Source organism: Erpetoichthys calabaricus, chromosome 15 (genome assembly GCF_900747795.2).
Source record: "Erpetoichthys calabaricus chromosome 15, fErpCal1.3, whole genome shotgun sequence".
Lineage (NCBI taxonomy): Eukaryota > Metazoa > Chordata > Cladistia > Polypteriformes > Polypteridae > Erpetoichthys > Erpetoichthys calabaricus.
In genome coordinates, this window is record NC_041408.2 from 47,235,163 (window position 1) to 47,255,825 (window position 20,663).

Genomic DNA, 20,663 nt, shown 5'->3' on the forward strand with positions numbered 1-20,663 from the left:
AGGACATGTTCTAGAGAAAAACAAATTTAATATTTGGGTTTTTTGGGTAAGAGGCCATTACCAATGGGCTTCCCATCTATTGAGAGCACTTGAGGTCTGTATTTAATAGAAATAGGTTTCATGTTTCTGGAGTAGTGTCAATAATAAAATATTTGACTTCACCACAATGAATAAGTGCAGATAATTTAGTGTTGTTTGTAACCTCTGGCAACATGAGTAGATATTTGCAAAAGGTTTGACCTCCTAAACTCATGTACCTAATAATGACAGAGTATTTGACCTTTACATTATGTTCCCTACATAAGCTCAATTCTCTCCAATGCTTTTATTTCTTACATACAAGTTTGCTTCATTAAATTCCTTTAGTTTGTATGATCTTTCACAAGAGGACTAGTATTGTCCAAAACCAGAGCTGCCTGCCTTCTTTGGAACTCGAACAATGGAGGATGTTTTCCACAGCAGCAGCAACTTAATGACAGACTGAGCAGGGTGTCAGTAGATGCCACGAAGTTGCTCAGCACAGGCCTTAAGAACTTGAGGACTGACTCCATCTGGTGCTGCGACTTCTCCTTTGTGTAGCCTCCTCGGTAATGGGTCAATTAATTATTATTAATGCATGTCTTTTGTAATATACCCATCTTGATTTTTAACAACTTAATCCACCTAGATTAAGCATTTAAAAATTAAGTCATTAGTGCTTTTGCTATTGGATTTAGGGAATTTATAAACAACGATGACATAATTAAAACATGTGACTTTGCATGTAACATAGATCAAACAACATACTGACATTTAACTATGTGCAATGATTACTTTATCGCATAAGTGACAAGTGAAAAAATAAAATGACCTGTTTTTATCCAGCTACTGATACCTTAAATCAATCCATCCATCCATTTTCCAACCCGCTGAATCCGAACACAGGGTCACGGGGGTCTGCTGGAGCCAATCCCAGCCAACACAGGGCACAAGGCAGGAACCAATCCTGGGCAGGGTGCCAACCCACCGCAGGACACACACAAACACACCCACACACCAAGCACACACCAGGGCCAATATAGAATCGCCAATCCACCTAACCTGCATGTCTTTGGACTGTGGGAGGAAACCGGAGCGCCCGGAGGAAACCCACGCAGACACGGGGAGAACATGCAAACTCCACGCAGGGAGGACCCGGGAAGCGAACCCAGGTCCCCAGATCTCCCAACTGCGAGGCAGCAGCGCTACCCACTGCGCCACCGTGCCTTAAATCAATGATATTATTAATTAATATCATTGGCAAAAAACCAAGACAGAGGTCAGTTTTACATGTATGGCGAAACAGTTATCAAAACATGAAAAATTGTCTGGCAAAGAGGGAGCAATCCAAGAAACAGACAGCATACAATATACAAATGTGTGTTTTGACGATGTAATGCCTCAGCAGGGAGGATGCTGGAAGTGGCCTCAGCTCAGGTACTGCACTCTCCATCAGCTGTCTCATTGTGCTGTCCTGCTACTGATGTACCATCACAGTTTTAGCTGCGGTCTCCCCAGTTTTGCAGTGTTGAGATTCCACTAAAATAGCAGTATGGTAGTGTCCTCCTGTATCTCTCTCCCTCCACTATTTTAGTCCACATCCTCCTATCCTCTCTCTCTTTCTCTCTCAACTTGTTAGCTATATTACACCCCTTTACTAACACCAAATACTCCTTTCTACCCTTATCAGTCTATTACTTCCCGTCTTCCCTCCTTCACACTTTAGACTAGGGATTCCCATGGGGTGTAAAATGGTGTTTCAAGGGTTTGGGACAAGGAGGAAGGTTGTGTCAGGAGTCACTAAATTGAATGATTTGTGTTGCCCAGCTTTATCATGGTGCAATCAGTGGTTTGCAGTGTGCGGTCATTTGTAGGTCATTTATTAATTAGTGATCCTATTCCATCATATGAAAAGAATCAAACGTTGCATGCGCAACTGTCACCTGTGAATGAGCCACAGAAATGCATGCTCTCCTTCCTTGCTGCAGTTGGTGTGTTTGTAAAGACAAATACCTTTATTTAAGAGAATGGAATTTGTAATGATTAGTAGAGAAGTGCAAGGTCTAGTATTGAGTTCCTGATGGTGAAACTCACTGATTTCCAGATGTGATTGACATTTTTGCATTTGGGGTCAAGGGCGACTGAATTGGATACAATACCTGCTACTGACACTCAGCCCACCTCTTCTGTTGGCAAGCCTGGTAGTAGTGCAGCAGTTTTAATTGAGCATCACATCTGTTTTTGAACTTAAAGTACAGGTCTTATTTTGAGACAAAGCTCAGTGACTATGTTTCATTGTTCAGCGGCACCCGTTGTTTTACAGGGGTCTCCAATACTCCTCGATTGTTGATTGTGTGTCATTTCCTCTCTGCATTTGATGCTTCGCGGCATACCCCAATCCCTGCATCTTCAATCGAGTCTTTGAGCTTCACGTGGGACACATTTACAAGATTACTGAAATTTATAAAGGTAAGTCTCTCAATTTATATTTAAATTTTATGCACTGAGTTAAAAGTTTATTTTTTGAGTTCACTTTGCTCACACACAGTACTGTATGTGGTTCAAAAATGAGAAATTTGACTTCTCCATCTTCAAATGCACAATTACTTTTGAAGGGGGAGTGAATATAAATCAAATATTTTCTAGGGGTGAGGGGAACAGAAGAAGTTGGGAACCACTGCTCTAGACAGCCTCTTCCCACTTAGCGGTCCCTTTTTAAGTCCTCTACTTACATCTTCATGAGTTGTGGTGAAGGAAGCATCCACCTGGTAATAATTTCTGCTCCCTACACCTCTACCCACAGTGCCTGCCAGCTGCCCAGCGTCACAATATACATACAGTACATATATTCTCAAACCTACTTAATCCAATTTAGGTCCACAGGGGATGAAGACTATCTCAGCAGCACAGGGTGCAGGCTACATATCCATTTTCAGTCAATCAACCTGCACATCTTTGTGGATGTAAGAAGAAAACCAGAATATGAGGAGGACACTGGGAATATATGCAAACTTCACATGAACTGCAACCAGGAGAAGGGCTTGAACCCAGAAAAGTAGTGCTAAGTAATGCACCACTATGCTGTATTGTCATAAAACATGTCAGCATGGCTTTGAACTATAGAAGGAAATCAATGCAAACCAATGTAGAATAAGCACCAAAACCACAAATGTATTTCAACAGGTGTGCCAATTTTCAAGAAGCAACCTTTGTTTTACGTGTAATGTAGTATGTACTACCTCTATGTAGAAACAGATTCAGTAGCCAGAGGGACAAATTTCAATATCTGCTTAGTTAGAAGTTCAAGGAGAGCATGCACCTGACACAGGAACCAAATGGGTTCAAAGAAGATTTAAATATACAGTACTACAAGCTGTGGTATTTTTCTCATTGAAAATGTTGTATCTTTTACTTACTTTTCAAATAGTTATAGTATTTAATTAGACTAGAAAGTCAACACTGCTCATGTTCAAGTTCTGAATGGAATAAAAATATTTCTGTTTAACTGGTATAAATATTTCCAATATATTGTGATGTGCGAGTCCCTGTCTTGCACCCCAAAATACGAGGCTGAGTCTCAGTACTTTAGCAAAACCAACTTTATTCAGCTTGAAACAGGAACAGCACGGTTATTTATTGTAGTGGGATCTACCACTGTCCTGTACAGACACAGCAGTTAGGCAAAGTCGTGGCCAGGTTAGTGGCCAAGTAATATTCTTCCCTGCAGTTTTAATGCTCCTTGCATCACCCATCGACGTCAGCCGCATATAGCGTGACAATGATTGTCTTGGATTTGTTTTTGCGGTGAGCCACTGCAGCGCTGGGAGCCTGTGGTTGCCCCAGCAAACGAATAAGTTGTCTTTCACAGATGCGGCGATCCCACTTCGGGATGCTGTTCAACATGTCGTCCCGTTGGGGGGAGTCCCAAAAGAGTTTAGAAACCTCACAATATATATATATATATATATATATATATATATATATATATATATATATTCATTGCATTCGTAGTCTGTGTCACAATCTGATTGTATGGGTGATTACCTACCAGGTAACGCTTGTGGTTGGTCAGCAAGTCAGCTAACATCAGCCACGGTGCCCTCATTTCAGTTGCGAGAAGCAGATCATAGAATGGTTGAAATAGTTTACTGTCAAATAATGCAAAGAGTATGCGACACGTGTTTCGCCCTAATTCTGGGCTCATCAGGCGTACACACTCACTGCACCCCCCTCTCGGGGAATTGAACCTCGGACGTCAGCGCCAGAGGCGAAGCCTCTAACGTTGCACCATGGTGTGTGGTTCATTCATGTGACAGCATGTAGATCGGGGTAATTACATTCATTGCATTCGTAGTCTGTGTCACAATCTGATTGTATGGGTGGTTACCTACCAGGTAACAAGAGGGGGGTGCAGTGAGTGTGTACACCTGATGAGCCCAGAATTAGGGCGAAACGCGTGTCGTGTACTCTTTGCATTATTTGACAGTAAACTATTTCAACCATATATATATATATATATATATATATATATATATATATATATATATATATATATATATTTCATATTTTAAGCATCAACTAACTGACCAGTTTTAGGGATGCTTTTATTTATTTTTAATGTAATGTATATATAGTCTCTTAGGATATGACCTTGGTGTACTGGGGGTACCTTCTGTAAACAGAACTTCTTCAGTACTTCCTAGGTTCTGAATTTCTGTGGCACATTTTGAGAAGATACTTCAAATTCAATGTAACCTGCTCTAAATTGAGAAGAAACATATTCTTTTGTTTAGATTTACTGAAAAAAATAAGGCTACTCCAGTTAAATGATTATTGTATTTCCTGGTGTTTTTGAAACATGCCGCTCAAGTCATGGTCAGTGCAATTACCTACTTCCAGAGGTCCAATTCAAATTAAACAATTTTTTTGTTTTTCCTTTGCAGTGTGTTGTCAGTTTTTTGATTTTTTTTGGATGATTTTTTCTCATTATAGGCCGCATGGGTGCAGTTTATAAATTCAGTTAGCTCAGAGATAAAAGCAGAGTTGCAGTCAAGGGCACAGTATCACCATGGGATAGTCAGTGGCATAAAAAGTGGCAGCAATATTTTCAGGAAACCTGTATGGCGAAAAAGATAGAGAGAATAAGCTAGGAGAAAAATTTTTAAAAATAACAGCAGACTCACCATCACAATCAAGGCATGGTGTGCAAGCAGAAGCCACTGGAGATGGCAAGCTAAAAACAGTCCTTATTAGAGGGCCTTATTTCTGTGATAGAAAACAAGGCAAATAAAGAAGAGCTTTAAGGGAGCATCAGTCAAGAAATGTGAAAACATAAATCTGATGCCATCTGACTAGAAAATATTAGGCCTTTAAGAATATAGGAAACCTAGTCAAACTAGAGCTAAACCATCGTGAAAACGGAGCACAGTTTGCTGCATCTGACATGGAAAATGCTTGAATATAACGTCTTCTGTATTCAACCAAATTATTTTGGGATACAAACAGTTCAGTTGCTAATGACAAAGACAAATGTATAAATACATATGTAGTCAAACTTTGGCATGCCAAGCACAATTATGCAATGAATGATTTTATTGTAGTTGCTGTATCTGCCAAATTGCATAAAGATCTGCTTGGACACCGAATTGCTTTAATACTTATTTTACTTTTGATTTGTTATAAAAACTAGTTGTCTCTTTTTGTGTGTATATTTGAACCAAACTTGTTAGATAGATAGATAGATAGATAGATAGATAGATAGATAGATAGATAGATAGATAGATAGATAGATAGATAGATAGATAGATAGATAGATAGATACTTTATTAATCCCAAGGAAGAAATTCACAAATGACAAAAAACAACAATAATAATATTAATAATCCCAAATATGAATGTAACATATTAGCAATTAATACCTATTTAAAATTAAAGCAAAGGTCATTTTAACTTTATTTATGTGATGTGATAGGTACTCCAGTACCTTCAAACACTGCAGGCTTTAAAAAGTATATTTAAGACCAGTTGCTAGTTAATGTTTAAAATATAAGTCTTTAAAATTTTATTAGAAACATTTTTCATTAAGACTTAATATAATTAAAGTGTAATGTATGCAGGCATTCCTGGTATTTGAACAAGTAATATATCACATTTACACTTAGAACCTTAAAAGTAATTTTGATTTTCGGTCTCGAAGTCCTAAATCCATTTGGATTTTTTTTTAATTAGATGCCTTCGCATGATCAATAACTTGGTATTTGAGGTTTTAAGTATTGCTCACTAATTAAATTATGTCCCTGGGGAGCATCTAACTATGTCAGTGCCCTTTTCCTTTGCTATCTGGTTTATTCCCTACTATTTAAAAAATATAGTGTTGCCTAGATTCAAGACAGAAACATGAAATAGGACTATATACAGTATAGCATATTAAATGCAATATCATTTTCATCTTGTTCACAAATATTCATTCAATTTTAAAGCCTCCATAATAGAGTAAAAGATTATATTGAGCCTCAGCCCAGCATCATCACCATTATTATAGTGTATCATAGTGTAATGAACACAACCTACAAAGGGTGACCTGCTACATCTCACCAGCCTTACTAGAACGGGGTAGAAAAAAAAGGCCAACACCTTAACTGTATTTCCTCCAAAATGCTTCCCATCCTTTTACAAAATTAATTATATTATTAACATTAAGGAATTCACTGAACAAAGCTCAACATCATCAATACACTTAAACATGCATTGTTAATATATATAAAATACAGGCAGTTCCCTCTCAACTAGCTCCCTGCTTCCAGTTTGACTAGTTTTTTTATGACTAGTTATATATATATAAACTGCAAATTAAGATGATCCCTTTAGAAACAAAGAAACAATGAGTGCAGTTTAAAAATGATTTTAGTGAAAAAGAAAGAATGAGCAAAAATGGAAAAGTTGGGGAATTCCCGTTCAACGCTGCTTTTTCTGCCATTAATCTTTTCTTTTCAGCTACTCCAGTACACCACCAGACTTGCTGTTCGAGGTGGCCACTTATCTGAATAACAAACCTGCCAGTCACAAATTCATCAATGTTTAGGCTCAGAATACTTGCCACTCAATACCCCACTGCTTCTTTTTTCAAAAATGATTGAGTTCTCAAAGTTGGCTGCTCAGTTGTTTTTTCCTTGTGGCTTAAATGCTCTTTTAAAAGGTGATGTCAAAACTTGGCTCATTGCTTTTACATTTACTGTCGGCAAGTGCTCAAAATTTTCATGCAATATAGCGATGATAAAGCGCACACAACAGAATACTGCAGCAGGACCAACTTACCTTTCTACTGCACTTACTCATGTCAGGAAATACTAGAGTCAGAATCAAACAAGCATGAATATCTTTTAAATAAACCCGGCTAGCAGAGGAAAAACCCCATGCAGACATACGCATAATATTTAATATCCTGACCTACTGATTTTACGAGTTTGAAACTTCCAAAGATTCAAAGCTAAAAGGTTCAACAGGCCACAAACCTTCAAAATTAAACATTAAATGGAAGAAAACACCATTACAAAATCAGACAGCCTTCGAAGAGGTTAATACGGTCCTCACACATTGCAACAATGATTTATTACAAGACTATTACGAGGCCATTTTGTATCCAACCCCTCCATACTTAGTTCTTCATGGTTTGGGCTTCTCTCTTGTGTTTTCAGGATTACAGGTACAGGTCTGTCAATAATGATTCCCCTCAAAGCAAAGGGGGTGGTTGGGCTTTGTATGCAGTACTGCCTGGGACAGCAAAAAGTCAGAGCTGGAGCTGGGGAGGTCTACCCATTTATGGTTGTAATCTGTAGTCCCACCTTTCATGCATTGTTTACGTTTGTTTTTCTTCTGCAGGAAAGACTGTGATTTATCTTGTCCACCCAGTAGGACAACAATGACTGTAGGAATGGAAACATGAATTTTTAACTTGGTTAATTAATTTTTAGGTTTGTTTTGGCAATACCGGTAATTAATAAAATAGTTTGGCAAGGTTCCTACTTTATTTTCCTTACCATCCTCTGTTGTAGGAGGCTGGTCTCCAGCTATTTGACTTGGTAACCGAAACACGCTCATTTTTAAGAAACACAATAATACAATTTATTAATAAACATAAGGATTAAGGAAATATGACAACTGCATATATATTTTGACATATAAGACAGGACACAGACAGACTAGACAGACAAACATATAACACAGAGAGACTGGCTGTTTATTTTTTATTTAGAATTCTAATATACCTTGGCAGAGATAAATTGTTCTCTGCTCCCCATACAGAGAACAGCTTATCAGCTTTTAGTTTCAGGGAGAAGATTCGGAAGGTAATTTGAAGAGTGAGAGCAGACCTCCCATGGGAGTTTCCTTTGAGTTTCCTTGAGAGAACTGAGAGAGCCAGACATTGTCCCCAGCATTGCCCAAATGGGATGAGTGTAACTATTTTAAGGGAATGTATAACTTCTCCTAAGTGGATTAAAGACACTTCCAGTAACAATATCAGTGTGTCCTCATAGGTTGAGTTCTTCTGTCCAACAGAGTTGACATCCATTTAATTATAGCTCTTTGTTCTTGCTTGAGTCCATTTTGTGCCTTCTGGCTCAGGAAGTCAGCAGAGGGGCCTCCAGAGAGATAGCAGGACAAGTCTGATTTACACACAAGCAGATTCTGGTACAAGCTGGAGTTCAGTCACTTAGTTTGGAATGTAAATGGGGGAAGACACAGTTAGATGTCTGCTAAATCGGCTGCCTTACAGGTCTGGTGTGCTTCTAAAGCCTAGCAGAATGGGAAATGCCCACTTTGTCCTAGACCTCCTTGGATGTGTAGTTTCATTAATGAGTCATTTTTTTCACTTTCTGCAAGTCTGAACAACACAGTATGTGTGTTAATGCCGAAACAATATAAATGTCTTAGTATTTTATAACCATCTATTGATTTTACCATGTTGCTGTGTAAAATGGCCCTATATATTTTCACTGTACGAGTCAGTGAGAAGTCAAACAAACTGACACTTTTTATTGGCTAACTAAAAAGATTACAATATGCAAGCTTTCAAGGCAATTCAGGCCCCTTCTTCAGAATCAGAATCAGAATTCAGAATCAGCTTTATTGGCCAAGTATATGTACACATACAAGGAATTGGACTCCGGTTTTACCTAGTATATATAAACATCTTACATTACATCTTGCCTGAAAAAGGGGCCTGAGTTGCCTCGAAAAGTGTCAGTTTGCTTGCCTTCTCACTACATCCACACATTACAACACCCTAGTATTATAGACATTGCAAGAATCATAAATTGTTGTAATGTAGAAACAATTTTCTTTTTTTCCAGCAAACTGTCAATCTTTAATATACTGCTTGAATTTCAGTGTAAAGTGGTAATTTATTTAAATTTACTTTTAAATCATTTGTTGGTTAAGCCTTCTAGATATTACGTTAAGCCGTAGTATATTGTCATAAAATTGAACTTCATAGATTTTGATATATGTACTCATCATAAAGCTAACAAAAGTATTTACGTCTATAGTTTGCATGAAAAATGTATATTTTAATAAGATTAGGCTCCACCTACAGAAAGACATTCAGTATAAAAGGTCATTTTACAAGCTATTTCAACATACCACACTTAATCTCATGGTGGCCTTCGTCAGCATAAATCAAGTTTAATAAATAATCTGAGATTATTTCAGTTTTCCAAAAGGTATTTTTTTCTCTTTAAATTGTAAAATGTAGCAAGAAAAGAAATATCAATGTATGAATTTCATGGTCATTTATCTGGAAGTGATGAACCTGTCAGGCTACAGTCTAATGATTTACTTTATTATTTTATTTCATCAATTGTAACAGGAAAAAAATAGGATTGAATCTATGAAATGTATCAAGAAGATGTACATTTTCATCTGTGTTTTTTAACTGCTAATATTAAAATAAATATTCAAAATTTAAAGCAAAATTTGATACTCTATTAATAGCATATTAAATTAGTGGAATTTTCACATATTTTAAGTAATTTCAAATGATGACCTGAAAATTGACTAAAACTACAAGTAACAGATGTAATTTTCAAGGGATCAACATTAAACACATGCTTTAAACCACAATAAATTTTATAAATAGTATAGGAGTAGTAAAACTACAGTATGAGCTAAATTTAAACACAATAAAAAAACCACAGAAGCAGACAGATGGGAAGATATTTTGCTGTCTTCAAATGGGAGTAAAGTATACAAGTGAACAGGATGCACCTCTTATAGAGAATAAATATTTGGACAATTGTTTGCTTTATTTAGAGAACTTTTTAGTTTTAGGCAGTGTTTCATGTCCATGCTTCATGTAATACTAAATCTAAGAATGTAACTGTGTGTTTCTGAATACATAGCTCTGTTTAGAAGGATAGATTATGGTTATGAAAATAATCAAAAGAAAATATTGAGAGATAAAGTAGTGTATGGCATAAAAACAATCACATTCAGTTAAAAACTGCATGCCAACACCATTAATGATTTTTTGAAAAAGATCTGAAGGAGGTTCAGGCTGTTGCAATAGGAAAAAAATAAAACAGAATGTCCCTAAGTCTCTGCAAAGAGGTCAGTGCCAAATATATTTTGGTAAAAAAAAAAAAAAATAGGCAGTTAGTTATGTTGTAGTATTCATTGAAGTTGGATGTTCAATCTGGAATATCTTCTAAGTATAGCAAGCATTTAATATTACAAATGTTCCCTATAGCAGATTAAAAATAGATTTCCAAAATATCGGGCCAAGGGAGAGAAGTACATTATAATCCTGCCTTGCACCTGATGATTGGCCCCAGCTTTCCCACAGCCCTGATCTGGATCCACTGATTAAGAAAATGGATGGATGGATAATCCTAAATAGACTTTTGAAAGACTCAATTACAGAGGAGATTATAGTGTACAATGTTAAAATGTATTAATCCATTTATAGTACAAATTGAGGAAAAAATACTCTTCGGAGTGTGTCCTTCATCTCCTCTGAGATTGTGACTGCAAGAAATATTGTCCTAATACTTTTTTTAAGGAGTCTTGACTGTTTTGTAGGTGTTTAAATGATTTTGAAATTATTACTCTGGCTGTAGGTCTGTTTGAAAGTGTGCTCCTATAGTATATACTGGGGCTAATTTTGAGAACTGATTTATTTTACAGTGAGCAAATTCTCTTAATTTGCACATAATGAACAAAATTCAAGTTGTACGTTTCACAGAGTTGCTTCAATTAAGTGCACTACACAGCCAGAATCAGTTTATTAGTGTGCCTTGAAATTTCAATTGTTTTCCTGGTTTTCATCTTATTCTCTGTAATACTAACTGCTGTTCTCTCCTCTGAAATAATAGGAGCATGAGAAAAAAAAATACTTGTAACACATCTTTGTGCTTTGTCATCTGATTACTCCTTGACCCTTACCCCTGGCATATAACATCAAACATCATATGGTATTAAGGGAGGAAAAAATATATATATATATTTTTAAACGCAATTGGATCGAGATAAAGAAGTTCAGAAAAGGGCAGGAGAAACAATCATACTAAGAGATACTCTCTGAGGTAACTGTGTCCAGAAGATGCCAGTGGTAACTCACAACCCACAGATCATTAACTTCACACAGTTAAGTAAAGGAAATAGTGTCTGTAACTGAAAACCATCACCATGTGAAAAGCTTGGGATTACATTCAATGAAGGAAATACTTAAATTTAAATTTAAAGACATTAAAGGCATACTTATTATTACAAATGTTAAACTACTGCCTCAGATGTTTTCTAAAATGGTGTTATGTCAGGTTATGAATACAAGTATGTATGTGCAAGGATAAGCAATTGCATTTGGTCCCTGAAAATAAAAATATCTAAAGAAATACATACAAGACATACATCTTAACCCTTATTAGCCTTATAATAATAATAATGATGTAAAAAGTGAATCAAATCTATTTTTTATACCTTTTAATTCAATTCAACACAACAGTAACCCAGAAAATGTACCAGTAGTATTTGGTGTAATTCAGGAATCTTTAGAACATTAGAACAATCTAGACTAAAATAGGCCATTCAGCACAACAAAGCTCACCAGTCCTATCCTGCCTAGATCATGTCTAGACAGTACGCCATTCTATTACAGGACCCTTCTATACTTGCTTGCGCCATGGCAGTTTAGTGATGCCAGTCAATCAGGATATACTGTAGGTGAGAACCTGATGAGCTCTCAGAGTTTTATGTTGATCAAGCTGTGAACAACAACAACATTTACTTGTACAGCACGTTGTGACACTAGGGGTCGCTGTTGCCCAATAAAACCCACAGACAATATGTCCAAACACCAGGTAAAAGTCCCAGTAATATTTTTAATTATTACAATAATGTGCACAAAGCACCTCCACCTCCACAATACACAATAATCAATACAATAATAGCAATAAATCAATCCTCCACTCCCAGCAGCTCCATCACACTTCCTCCCAACTCCGGCTCTCTTGCTGGGTCTCAACCAGTCCTTTAAATAGTCCGTGACTCGGAAGTGCTTCTGTCCTTCAGTCCATGTGATTCCATAGCACTTCCGGGTCAGATGGTAACTCTTATTTTTCTTCAGCCCAGAAGTACTTCAGTTCTTCCGTCCCCGTGACTAGGGAGTACTTCTGGGCTATAGGGAAAATAACAATCCCTGTGCCTCCCTGCAGCATCCCCTGGCAGTACCCACGGTATCCAGCAGGGCTGTGAAGCCAAACTCCATTTTCCATGATGCCCTGCGGGGATCCGGGGCACCTCCATGTTGCAAAGAGGACTCCATCTAGCGGTCTGGGGTTGCTGGCTGGGATAAACTGCCGGCCATCTGTCACAGTTCCCCACCCTTAGCGAAGCACAGTGGGGCACAGCATCCAGCCTCGCGAGGGTCGTCTTCCTCGACCGTGGCTTTACCGTGTAAAGCAATCACAGGAGAACCGTGGGGAGACATTGTACTTGTTACTCGTATTAAATTCCTCCCCGGTCCTCCGTGGACAATTTCTCCATATATGGCCCGGCCGGCGGCATTCATAGCACAGCCGCCTTCCTCCCGATAGTCTCCCCCTGCGAGACTGAAAACAGGATGGGAATGCTGGCTCCGCCCCTTTAGCAGCTAAGGATGGGCCGTCAGCCGCACATGAGCTCATAGCTCCACTCTCTACATTATCAGGAGACCCTTATTTCTCTTCTGGGATTTCCTTTTTAATCTGGGGCTTTCTTACAGTCTGGGTCTCTCTATGTGTGAGAGAGAGAGACCCTTTGCTCTTTGCACCCCTTTTGATTTATTAATGACCTGTGCCAATGTCTTAAGGACCGCATCTCTCCGGGAGGCAGCACTACCCAGCTGCTCCGGCTTGTGCAATCCTTCCCCCGGACACTTGGTCATCATTCCCGTCTCTTTTATAGGGCTCGAGGTTACTTGGCACCTGTCTACTAATTAATCATGGGCCCATTTCATTCTGTGTCCCTCTTTCATGTACGGTATCTGTAACACTTACCTGTACCGCCGAATTAACCATTTCGGGAGGCTCCCAACCAAATCGCCGCAGGTAATGTTCCACCCATTTCAAAGGCGCTTCGGCCACTGCTCCCAGTTCCTCCACGATCTTCTTGATTGAAGTCACGATCTGTAAAAAACTGTGCATTGGCTGGAGTAATTTTTCCAGACCCCACACGTCTATATTATTATTTGTATCGGCCGGAGGTGGGCTCGAGCCATCATCAGCCCTACCTCCCAGCTGTGAGCCAATGAGCACGCCCATTTCTGGCACGTGCTCTGTTGGGTTTTGCAATGGCGGCTGGGAATTGGAGTTCTGGAATGCAGCTAATGGCCAACTGTGATCTGCCTGTTTTAATTTAGTGGCGGATCGATCAGTCATGCCACTGACACTAGGGGTCGCTGTTGCCCCATAAAGCCCACATACAACACGTCTAGACACCAGGTAAAAGTCCCAGTACAGTAATCCCTCGCTATATCGTGCTTCGCCTTTCGCGGCTTCACTCTATCGCGGATTTTATATGTAAGCATATTTAAATATACATCACGGATTTTTTGCTGGTTCACGGATTTCTGCGGATAATGGGTCTTTAAATTTCTGGTACATGCTTCCTCAGTTGGTTTGCCCAGTTGATTTCATACAAGGGATGCTATTGGCAGATGGCTGAGAAGCTACCCAACTTACTTTTCTCTCTCTCTTTCTCTTGCTCTGACATTCTCTGCTCCTGATGGAGGGGGTGTGAGCAGGGGGGCTGTTCGCACCCCTATACGATACGGACGCTCGTCTAAAAATGCTGAAAGATTACCTTCACGTTGCTCCCATCTGTGCAGCTGCTTCGTGAAGTGACATGCTGCACGGTGCTTCGCATACTTAAAAGCTCGAAGGGCACATATTGATTTTTGATTGTTTGTTTTTATCTGTCTCTCTCTCTCTCTGACATTCTCTGCTCCGGAGGGGGTGTGAGCTGCTGCCTTCATTGCAACTGCTTTATACAGCGGTGCTTCGCATACTTAAAAGCCAAACAGCCCTATTGATTTGTTTGCTTTTCTCTCTCTCTATGACATTCTCTGCTCCTGATGCGCACTCCTTTGAAGAGGAAGATATATTTGCATTCTTTTAATTGTGAGACGGAACTGTCATCTCTGTCTTGTCATGGAGAACAGTTTAAACTTTTGAAAAAGAGACAAATGTTTGTTTGTAGTGTTTGAATAAAGTTCCTGTCTCTCTACAACTTCCTGTGTTTCTGTGCAAATCTGTGACCCAAGCATGACAATATAAAAATAACCATATAAACATATGGTTTCTACTTCGCGGATTTTCACTTTTCGTGGGGGGTTCTGGAACGCAACCCCCGCGATCGAGGAGGGATTACTGTAATATTTTTAATTATTACAATAATGTGCACAAAGCACCTCCATCTCCACAATACACAATAATCAATAATACAATAAATCCTTCTCTCCACCCAGCAGCTCTGTCACTCTTCCAACTCCGGCTGTCTTGCTGGGTCTCAACCAGTCCTTTAAATAGTCCGTGACTCGGAAGTGCTTCTGTCCTTCAGTCCATGTGATTCCATAGCACTTCCGGGTCAGATGGAAACTCTTATTTTTCTTCAGCCCAGAAGTACTTCAGTTCTTCCGTCCCCGTGACTAGAGAGTACTTCCGGGCTATAGGGAAAATAACAATCCCTGTGCCTCCCTGCAGCGTCCCCTGGCGGCACCCACGATATCCAGCAGGGCTGTGAAGCCGAACTCCATTTTCCATGATGCCCTGCGGGGATCCGGGGCACCTCCATGTTGCAGGGAGGACTCCATTTAGTGGCCTGGGGGTGCAGGCCATCTCTCACAACGTTTTCATACAAATGATGTAGCTGAAAGTGATTTACAAGATGAAGAAAGACAAAAGAAAAAATATAAAAATTAGGCAATACTAATTAACAAAGAATAAAGTAAGGTCCGATGGCCAGGGCGGACAGAAAAAACTAAATCTGCAGGGGTCCCAAGGCTATAAATTATCTAATGATGGTCATGTGGACCACTGGCCTTTAATCCATCAATGTATGGACTGCATGGTGCTTGCGCCACCACAGAAAACCAGTAAAAGAACAGCAGAGAAAGTAGGGGTTAGTACAGATTTTGGAGCCATGAAAAAAGAGATAATTAAATGCATATACAGAATACCAGAGTTACACTAAAATGAAGCTATGAGAAAGCCATATTAAAATAATGAGTTTTTAGCAGTTTTTTAAAGTGCTCCATCGTATTAGCTTGGTGAATTTCTATCAGTCATCTATTCCATATTTTAGGTACATAACAGCAGTAGGATACCTCACCACTTCTTTTAAGTTTAGCTCTTGGAATTATAATCAGACATTCATTTGAAGATCTAAGGTTACGATTTGGAGTGCAAGGAGAAAGACATTCTGAGATATAGGATGGAACAAAATCATTTAAGGATTTGTAAACCATAAGCAGTATTTTAAAGTCAATTCTAAATGACACGGGTAACCAATGTGACTAATGAAACACAAGAATTTAAAGTTAAAGTAAATGATAACAATGTAGATGGGAGTTTACTGCTGATGAGTGAACCCAACTGAAATCACTTCTACCTCGAGTTAATACAACACTGCAGAAATATTCAGTCAAAATCAGTGAAATGCATTGAAGTCAATGGGGAAGGGGAAACTGAACTAGTTTTGAATGGATTATAATGGTGCTACAGTCTGTTTATGTGTCCCTGACAAGTAAGGATGCATCTGCCAACCACGCTTCACCAATTATTCTGGCTACAAATGTGACCTCAGCTGTGAGGCAGCAGTGCCAACCACTGCACTACCATGCCTACATGAGCTAAAATTAATAGAATTAAATATCGGAACAATAACATTTTGTGCAGACAGTGGCAAACAGGAAGCATGATTTTACTAAGGCTTGATCCCCCCAGAGATCAATTGCAGTTACTCACCTCTCTTGAATGGAAAAGTCCAGCTTGTTTTTTCTTTCCCTGAAACTTTTCTCATTCACTGTTGCTCCTACTAATAAGCGCAAAACCAAAGCACATAGATTCTTCACTCCTTCCTGTTTGTATCAACTGCATAGCAATCTGGATAACACTATATTGATTGGTTAGGCTCACATATTATTTGCAGGTCACATCAAGTCCACATAAAAACGCATTATCTTTATGGCACAAATACATCAACACATTTCCAGTGTCTTTCGGTGTATGTTTTTTATGTTTTTAATGTATTTACTTGTTATCTGCTAATTTTAGGCTACTACTAGGATCAGCTTTATATAGTGAAGGAGCTGTCCCATCCAATATTTGCTGCCACAGCTCTGTGATGAAATGATGGTTTTGGTAAAAAGCAGTTTTGTTTAATCCGGCTGCATAGAGAATTTATTCAGCAATCAAGGTCATTGGCTAACACAGCATATTCTGCCATATTTTGCCAATCAACACTAGTGTTTAATGTACAGTATATTATATACAGATATTTAAGTAGATATAATGTAGCATGCTATAAATACAACGTTGCTACACAGTAATATATAAGGTTACCATTACAAGGAATGACAGGTTAGCAGAGGTTACACTGTATAGTCACAAGCAGTTCACTTTCTGGTCTGTTGTCAGCAGTAAATTCAATACCAAAAGTGTATAGATGTCCAGAGTTAATTGTCTCCCCATTATAAAAAAAAAATCTTTGGGAGGGAGACTAGGGAGATGAGACGTGATCTTCTCGGAAGACAATCTGAAGTCCCATGAGAGACACTTTAACTTGCTCCCAGCTCTTAAAACAACAACAAGCAACAAGCAAAACACACAGCTTGCCAGCAGCAGAAAGTCAGCAGATGATCCAACCGCTTCTCTTTGCATGTGTTCAGCCACCCTATATCCCCCAACCCCCTTCACAACGTGAGTGGCAGAGACGCGAAGTGGCTAAAGAACAGCTGCTGTACAGGCTTTAAAATGATCGACGGGCAGCGCGACAGCAGCAGCAGCAACAGAAAGACAGCAGATGATCCGATGGCATCTCCTTAGCATGCGTTCAGCCGCCCCCCCATACCCCTCCACAACGCGAGCAGCGTTATACGTCCTGCGAGAAAGAGATTTAACCACGCCCAGGGCCAGAAATAAAGGACAAGTATTGTTTTTACAAAAGTTTTAAAGTAAAAGTGAAAATAATGCATATGTAACAATTCCCATGAAAATAACAATCTCTTTAAATTGTATATCCGGTAAACCAAACCCGGGGGTGGGCGAGCGAAGCAAGCAGGGGACGGTGCCCCCTAGTTTTTTTTATATAATTCAAACTGTTTAGTTATATTCTGGCGGCACGGTGAAAATGTAGCTTTATTCTTAGTTTACAGTAGCTTTAAGTTTATAAAAAAAAGCTACAGGGGTAGAAGCCTGGTAAAGATAAATTACTAAAGATAATTACCAGCATTCCTGAATTTCCTGTCATGATATTGTATTGCAGAGAATAATGCAGGCTCAATGAACTAGGTGATATTAAATCCCAGGCAATTCCCTATATCAAGGCCTCCTGCAAAGGAGTTCTATGTTGAGTAGTGGTGAGATTATCCTAACAACAGCATGATGAATTTTATCAAATTTTATTTTATGCATTACTAAAAAAGGAATCCAGAGTAAAAAATAAAATAATGAGGATAATTCATAAATTAACAGAATATATTCCCCTGTCTGAAAAATAATTGTGGGATTAGTGTTATAATTGCTGGAATTATCATCATAACATATGACTGGCTTTGATAATACAAAAAAACTATCATTTCAAGGGTATTGAGTTTTGCAGACTAAATAGAAGGTTTAATGAGGGTCTGTTATCACAGTTCATACCCTCATTTTGCAATAAAAAATAGCCGAATCTTAATATTAAGAGGCTCTATTTATAGTACTTTGGAAAAATCATTTTATTCCTGCTTGGACGATATTATGCATGAACAGTAGTCTTGATGTAGAAAGGAAAGAAGACAATGACTGGTCAGTTTTATTCTTTGTTTCTCAATTGACTGTAACACCATTTATAATTACTTTAAGATACGCTTGTTGAACTGTTTATCATTTGTGAAATAAACCTCTAATTGATGTAACATAGCAGTGAACCTTAAAAAATAATTGCAGAGAGCTTTGGATATGGTTGATGGTTTTCTAGGTTTTGCTTTAGTTCTTTATTATTATTCAATATCTTTAACTGAAAAAAAATGTAATAAATAGAAAAGTTAAAAGGAAAATAATAATAATAATAATAAATTATGCAACATATGTAAATAAATTCAAATCATATTATGTGATATTATCTACTGTTAAATTCTGGTCCATACTTGTAATTTTCTTATTTTTATACTGTATTTGTTCTGTTCTGTGTATTGCATTGACCCCCTTCTTTTGACACCCACTGCACGCCCAACCTACCTGGAAATGGGGTCTCTTTTTGAACTGCCTTTCCCAAGGTTTCTTCTATTTTTTCCCTACAAGGGTTTTTTTGGGAGTTTTTCCCTGTCTTCTTAGAGAGTCATGGCTGAGGGGCTGTCAAGAAGCAGGGCCAGTTAAAGCCCATTGCGGCACTTCTTGTGTGATTTTGGGCTATACAAAAATAAATTGAATTGTATTGTATTGTATGTATTATATTGTCATTTTCTAACCCACTTAATCCATACCAGGGTTGTGGGGGGTGCTGGAGCCTATCCTAGATAGCATAGGTTGCATGACAGGAACAAACCCAGAACAGGGCACAAACACACACACACACATCAGATACACACTAGGGACAATTTAGCATCACCAGTCACCCAAACCCGAATGTCTGTGGACAGTGTGGTGAAACCAGAGCACCTTGAAAAAACCCATGCAGACACAGGGAACACATGCAAACTCCATACAGGGAGGACCTGGGATGCAAACCCTTGTCTCCTTACTTTGAGGCAGCAGAGGTACCATTGCACCATCATGTCGTCCTAATATATTATTATTATTATTCAACATTTATTTTTGGACAGTCCCATTGCTACCTCATATATCAGGTCTAGGCCTGGACACAGGGCAGTTTTATGTGTTGTGTATACATATATACGTTTAAGAGTATTGTGCTTTTGTTAAGGAATTTCCTCACTATGTAACAAATATTTAAAATGGTTGCTTGCTTTAGTTTTATGTATGTATATTGGTCTATATGTAATGTCTGAAGGCTTTTGTGTAGTGTGTGTTGGATGGCAACAGTGCTGGATACAATAATTGGCAGAATGATCACCATTCAAGTCCATTCTCCACAAGCAGCATATTCCTCCACTCAGTCCTGTATACTCCTGTGTTTTATTTGTGTGTGTATTATGTACATTATGTGTGTTTGGTATTGTGATGTCATTATTTGATGTAGTTTTATTTTTCTTTGACTATAAGGGTTCTGGGCTATTATGGTGGTTAGTTTTGTCTGTCAGTACAGTTCTATCCCAGTATATTCATGTTCATGTGTGGCATTTTCCAATATTGTTGTGAGGTCAGGTGTACTTATAATATGGTTTGTATATATCTTCTTCTAGTTTGTGTTATAGAGCCAGTTCTTAATATTTGCTCTCTCATTGTGTCAGTGCACTCGTCACCAAATTACATGATAACACATTAGATTAAATGTATTAATTGTCATTGGGCAAGGATGCTTATTTTGTATTATTAACAACTGTAATAAGGCGCTATATAGCACCAAGCCCGGCACAGACTGATGCAGAGGCACGTGTAAAATCACAAATACTTTTATTTTTCTTCAGCTGGAGGGCATGTCTTCCCCGTGAACCCCCCAGCCACAACACAGTCCCAAGGCACTGAACACTGACCAACACACAACTCTCCACCTTGGCATCATCACTCCTCCCAGGCAACGTCGTCCTCTTCCTCCAGATTCTGGCTGTGGAGTGGTGCCTGACCCCTTTTATAGTCCACCCGGAAGTGTTCCAGGTGCTTGACCACCTGGTCCCAATTGCACTTCCAGGTGGGGCTGAAGACTCTTTCTGTATCAGTGACATGCCATTTTACCACCTATGGACAGCATATTATTATCTGAGGCATTGTAAGTCTGTTTGTCACCAATGTATA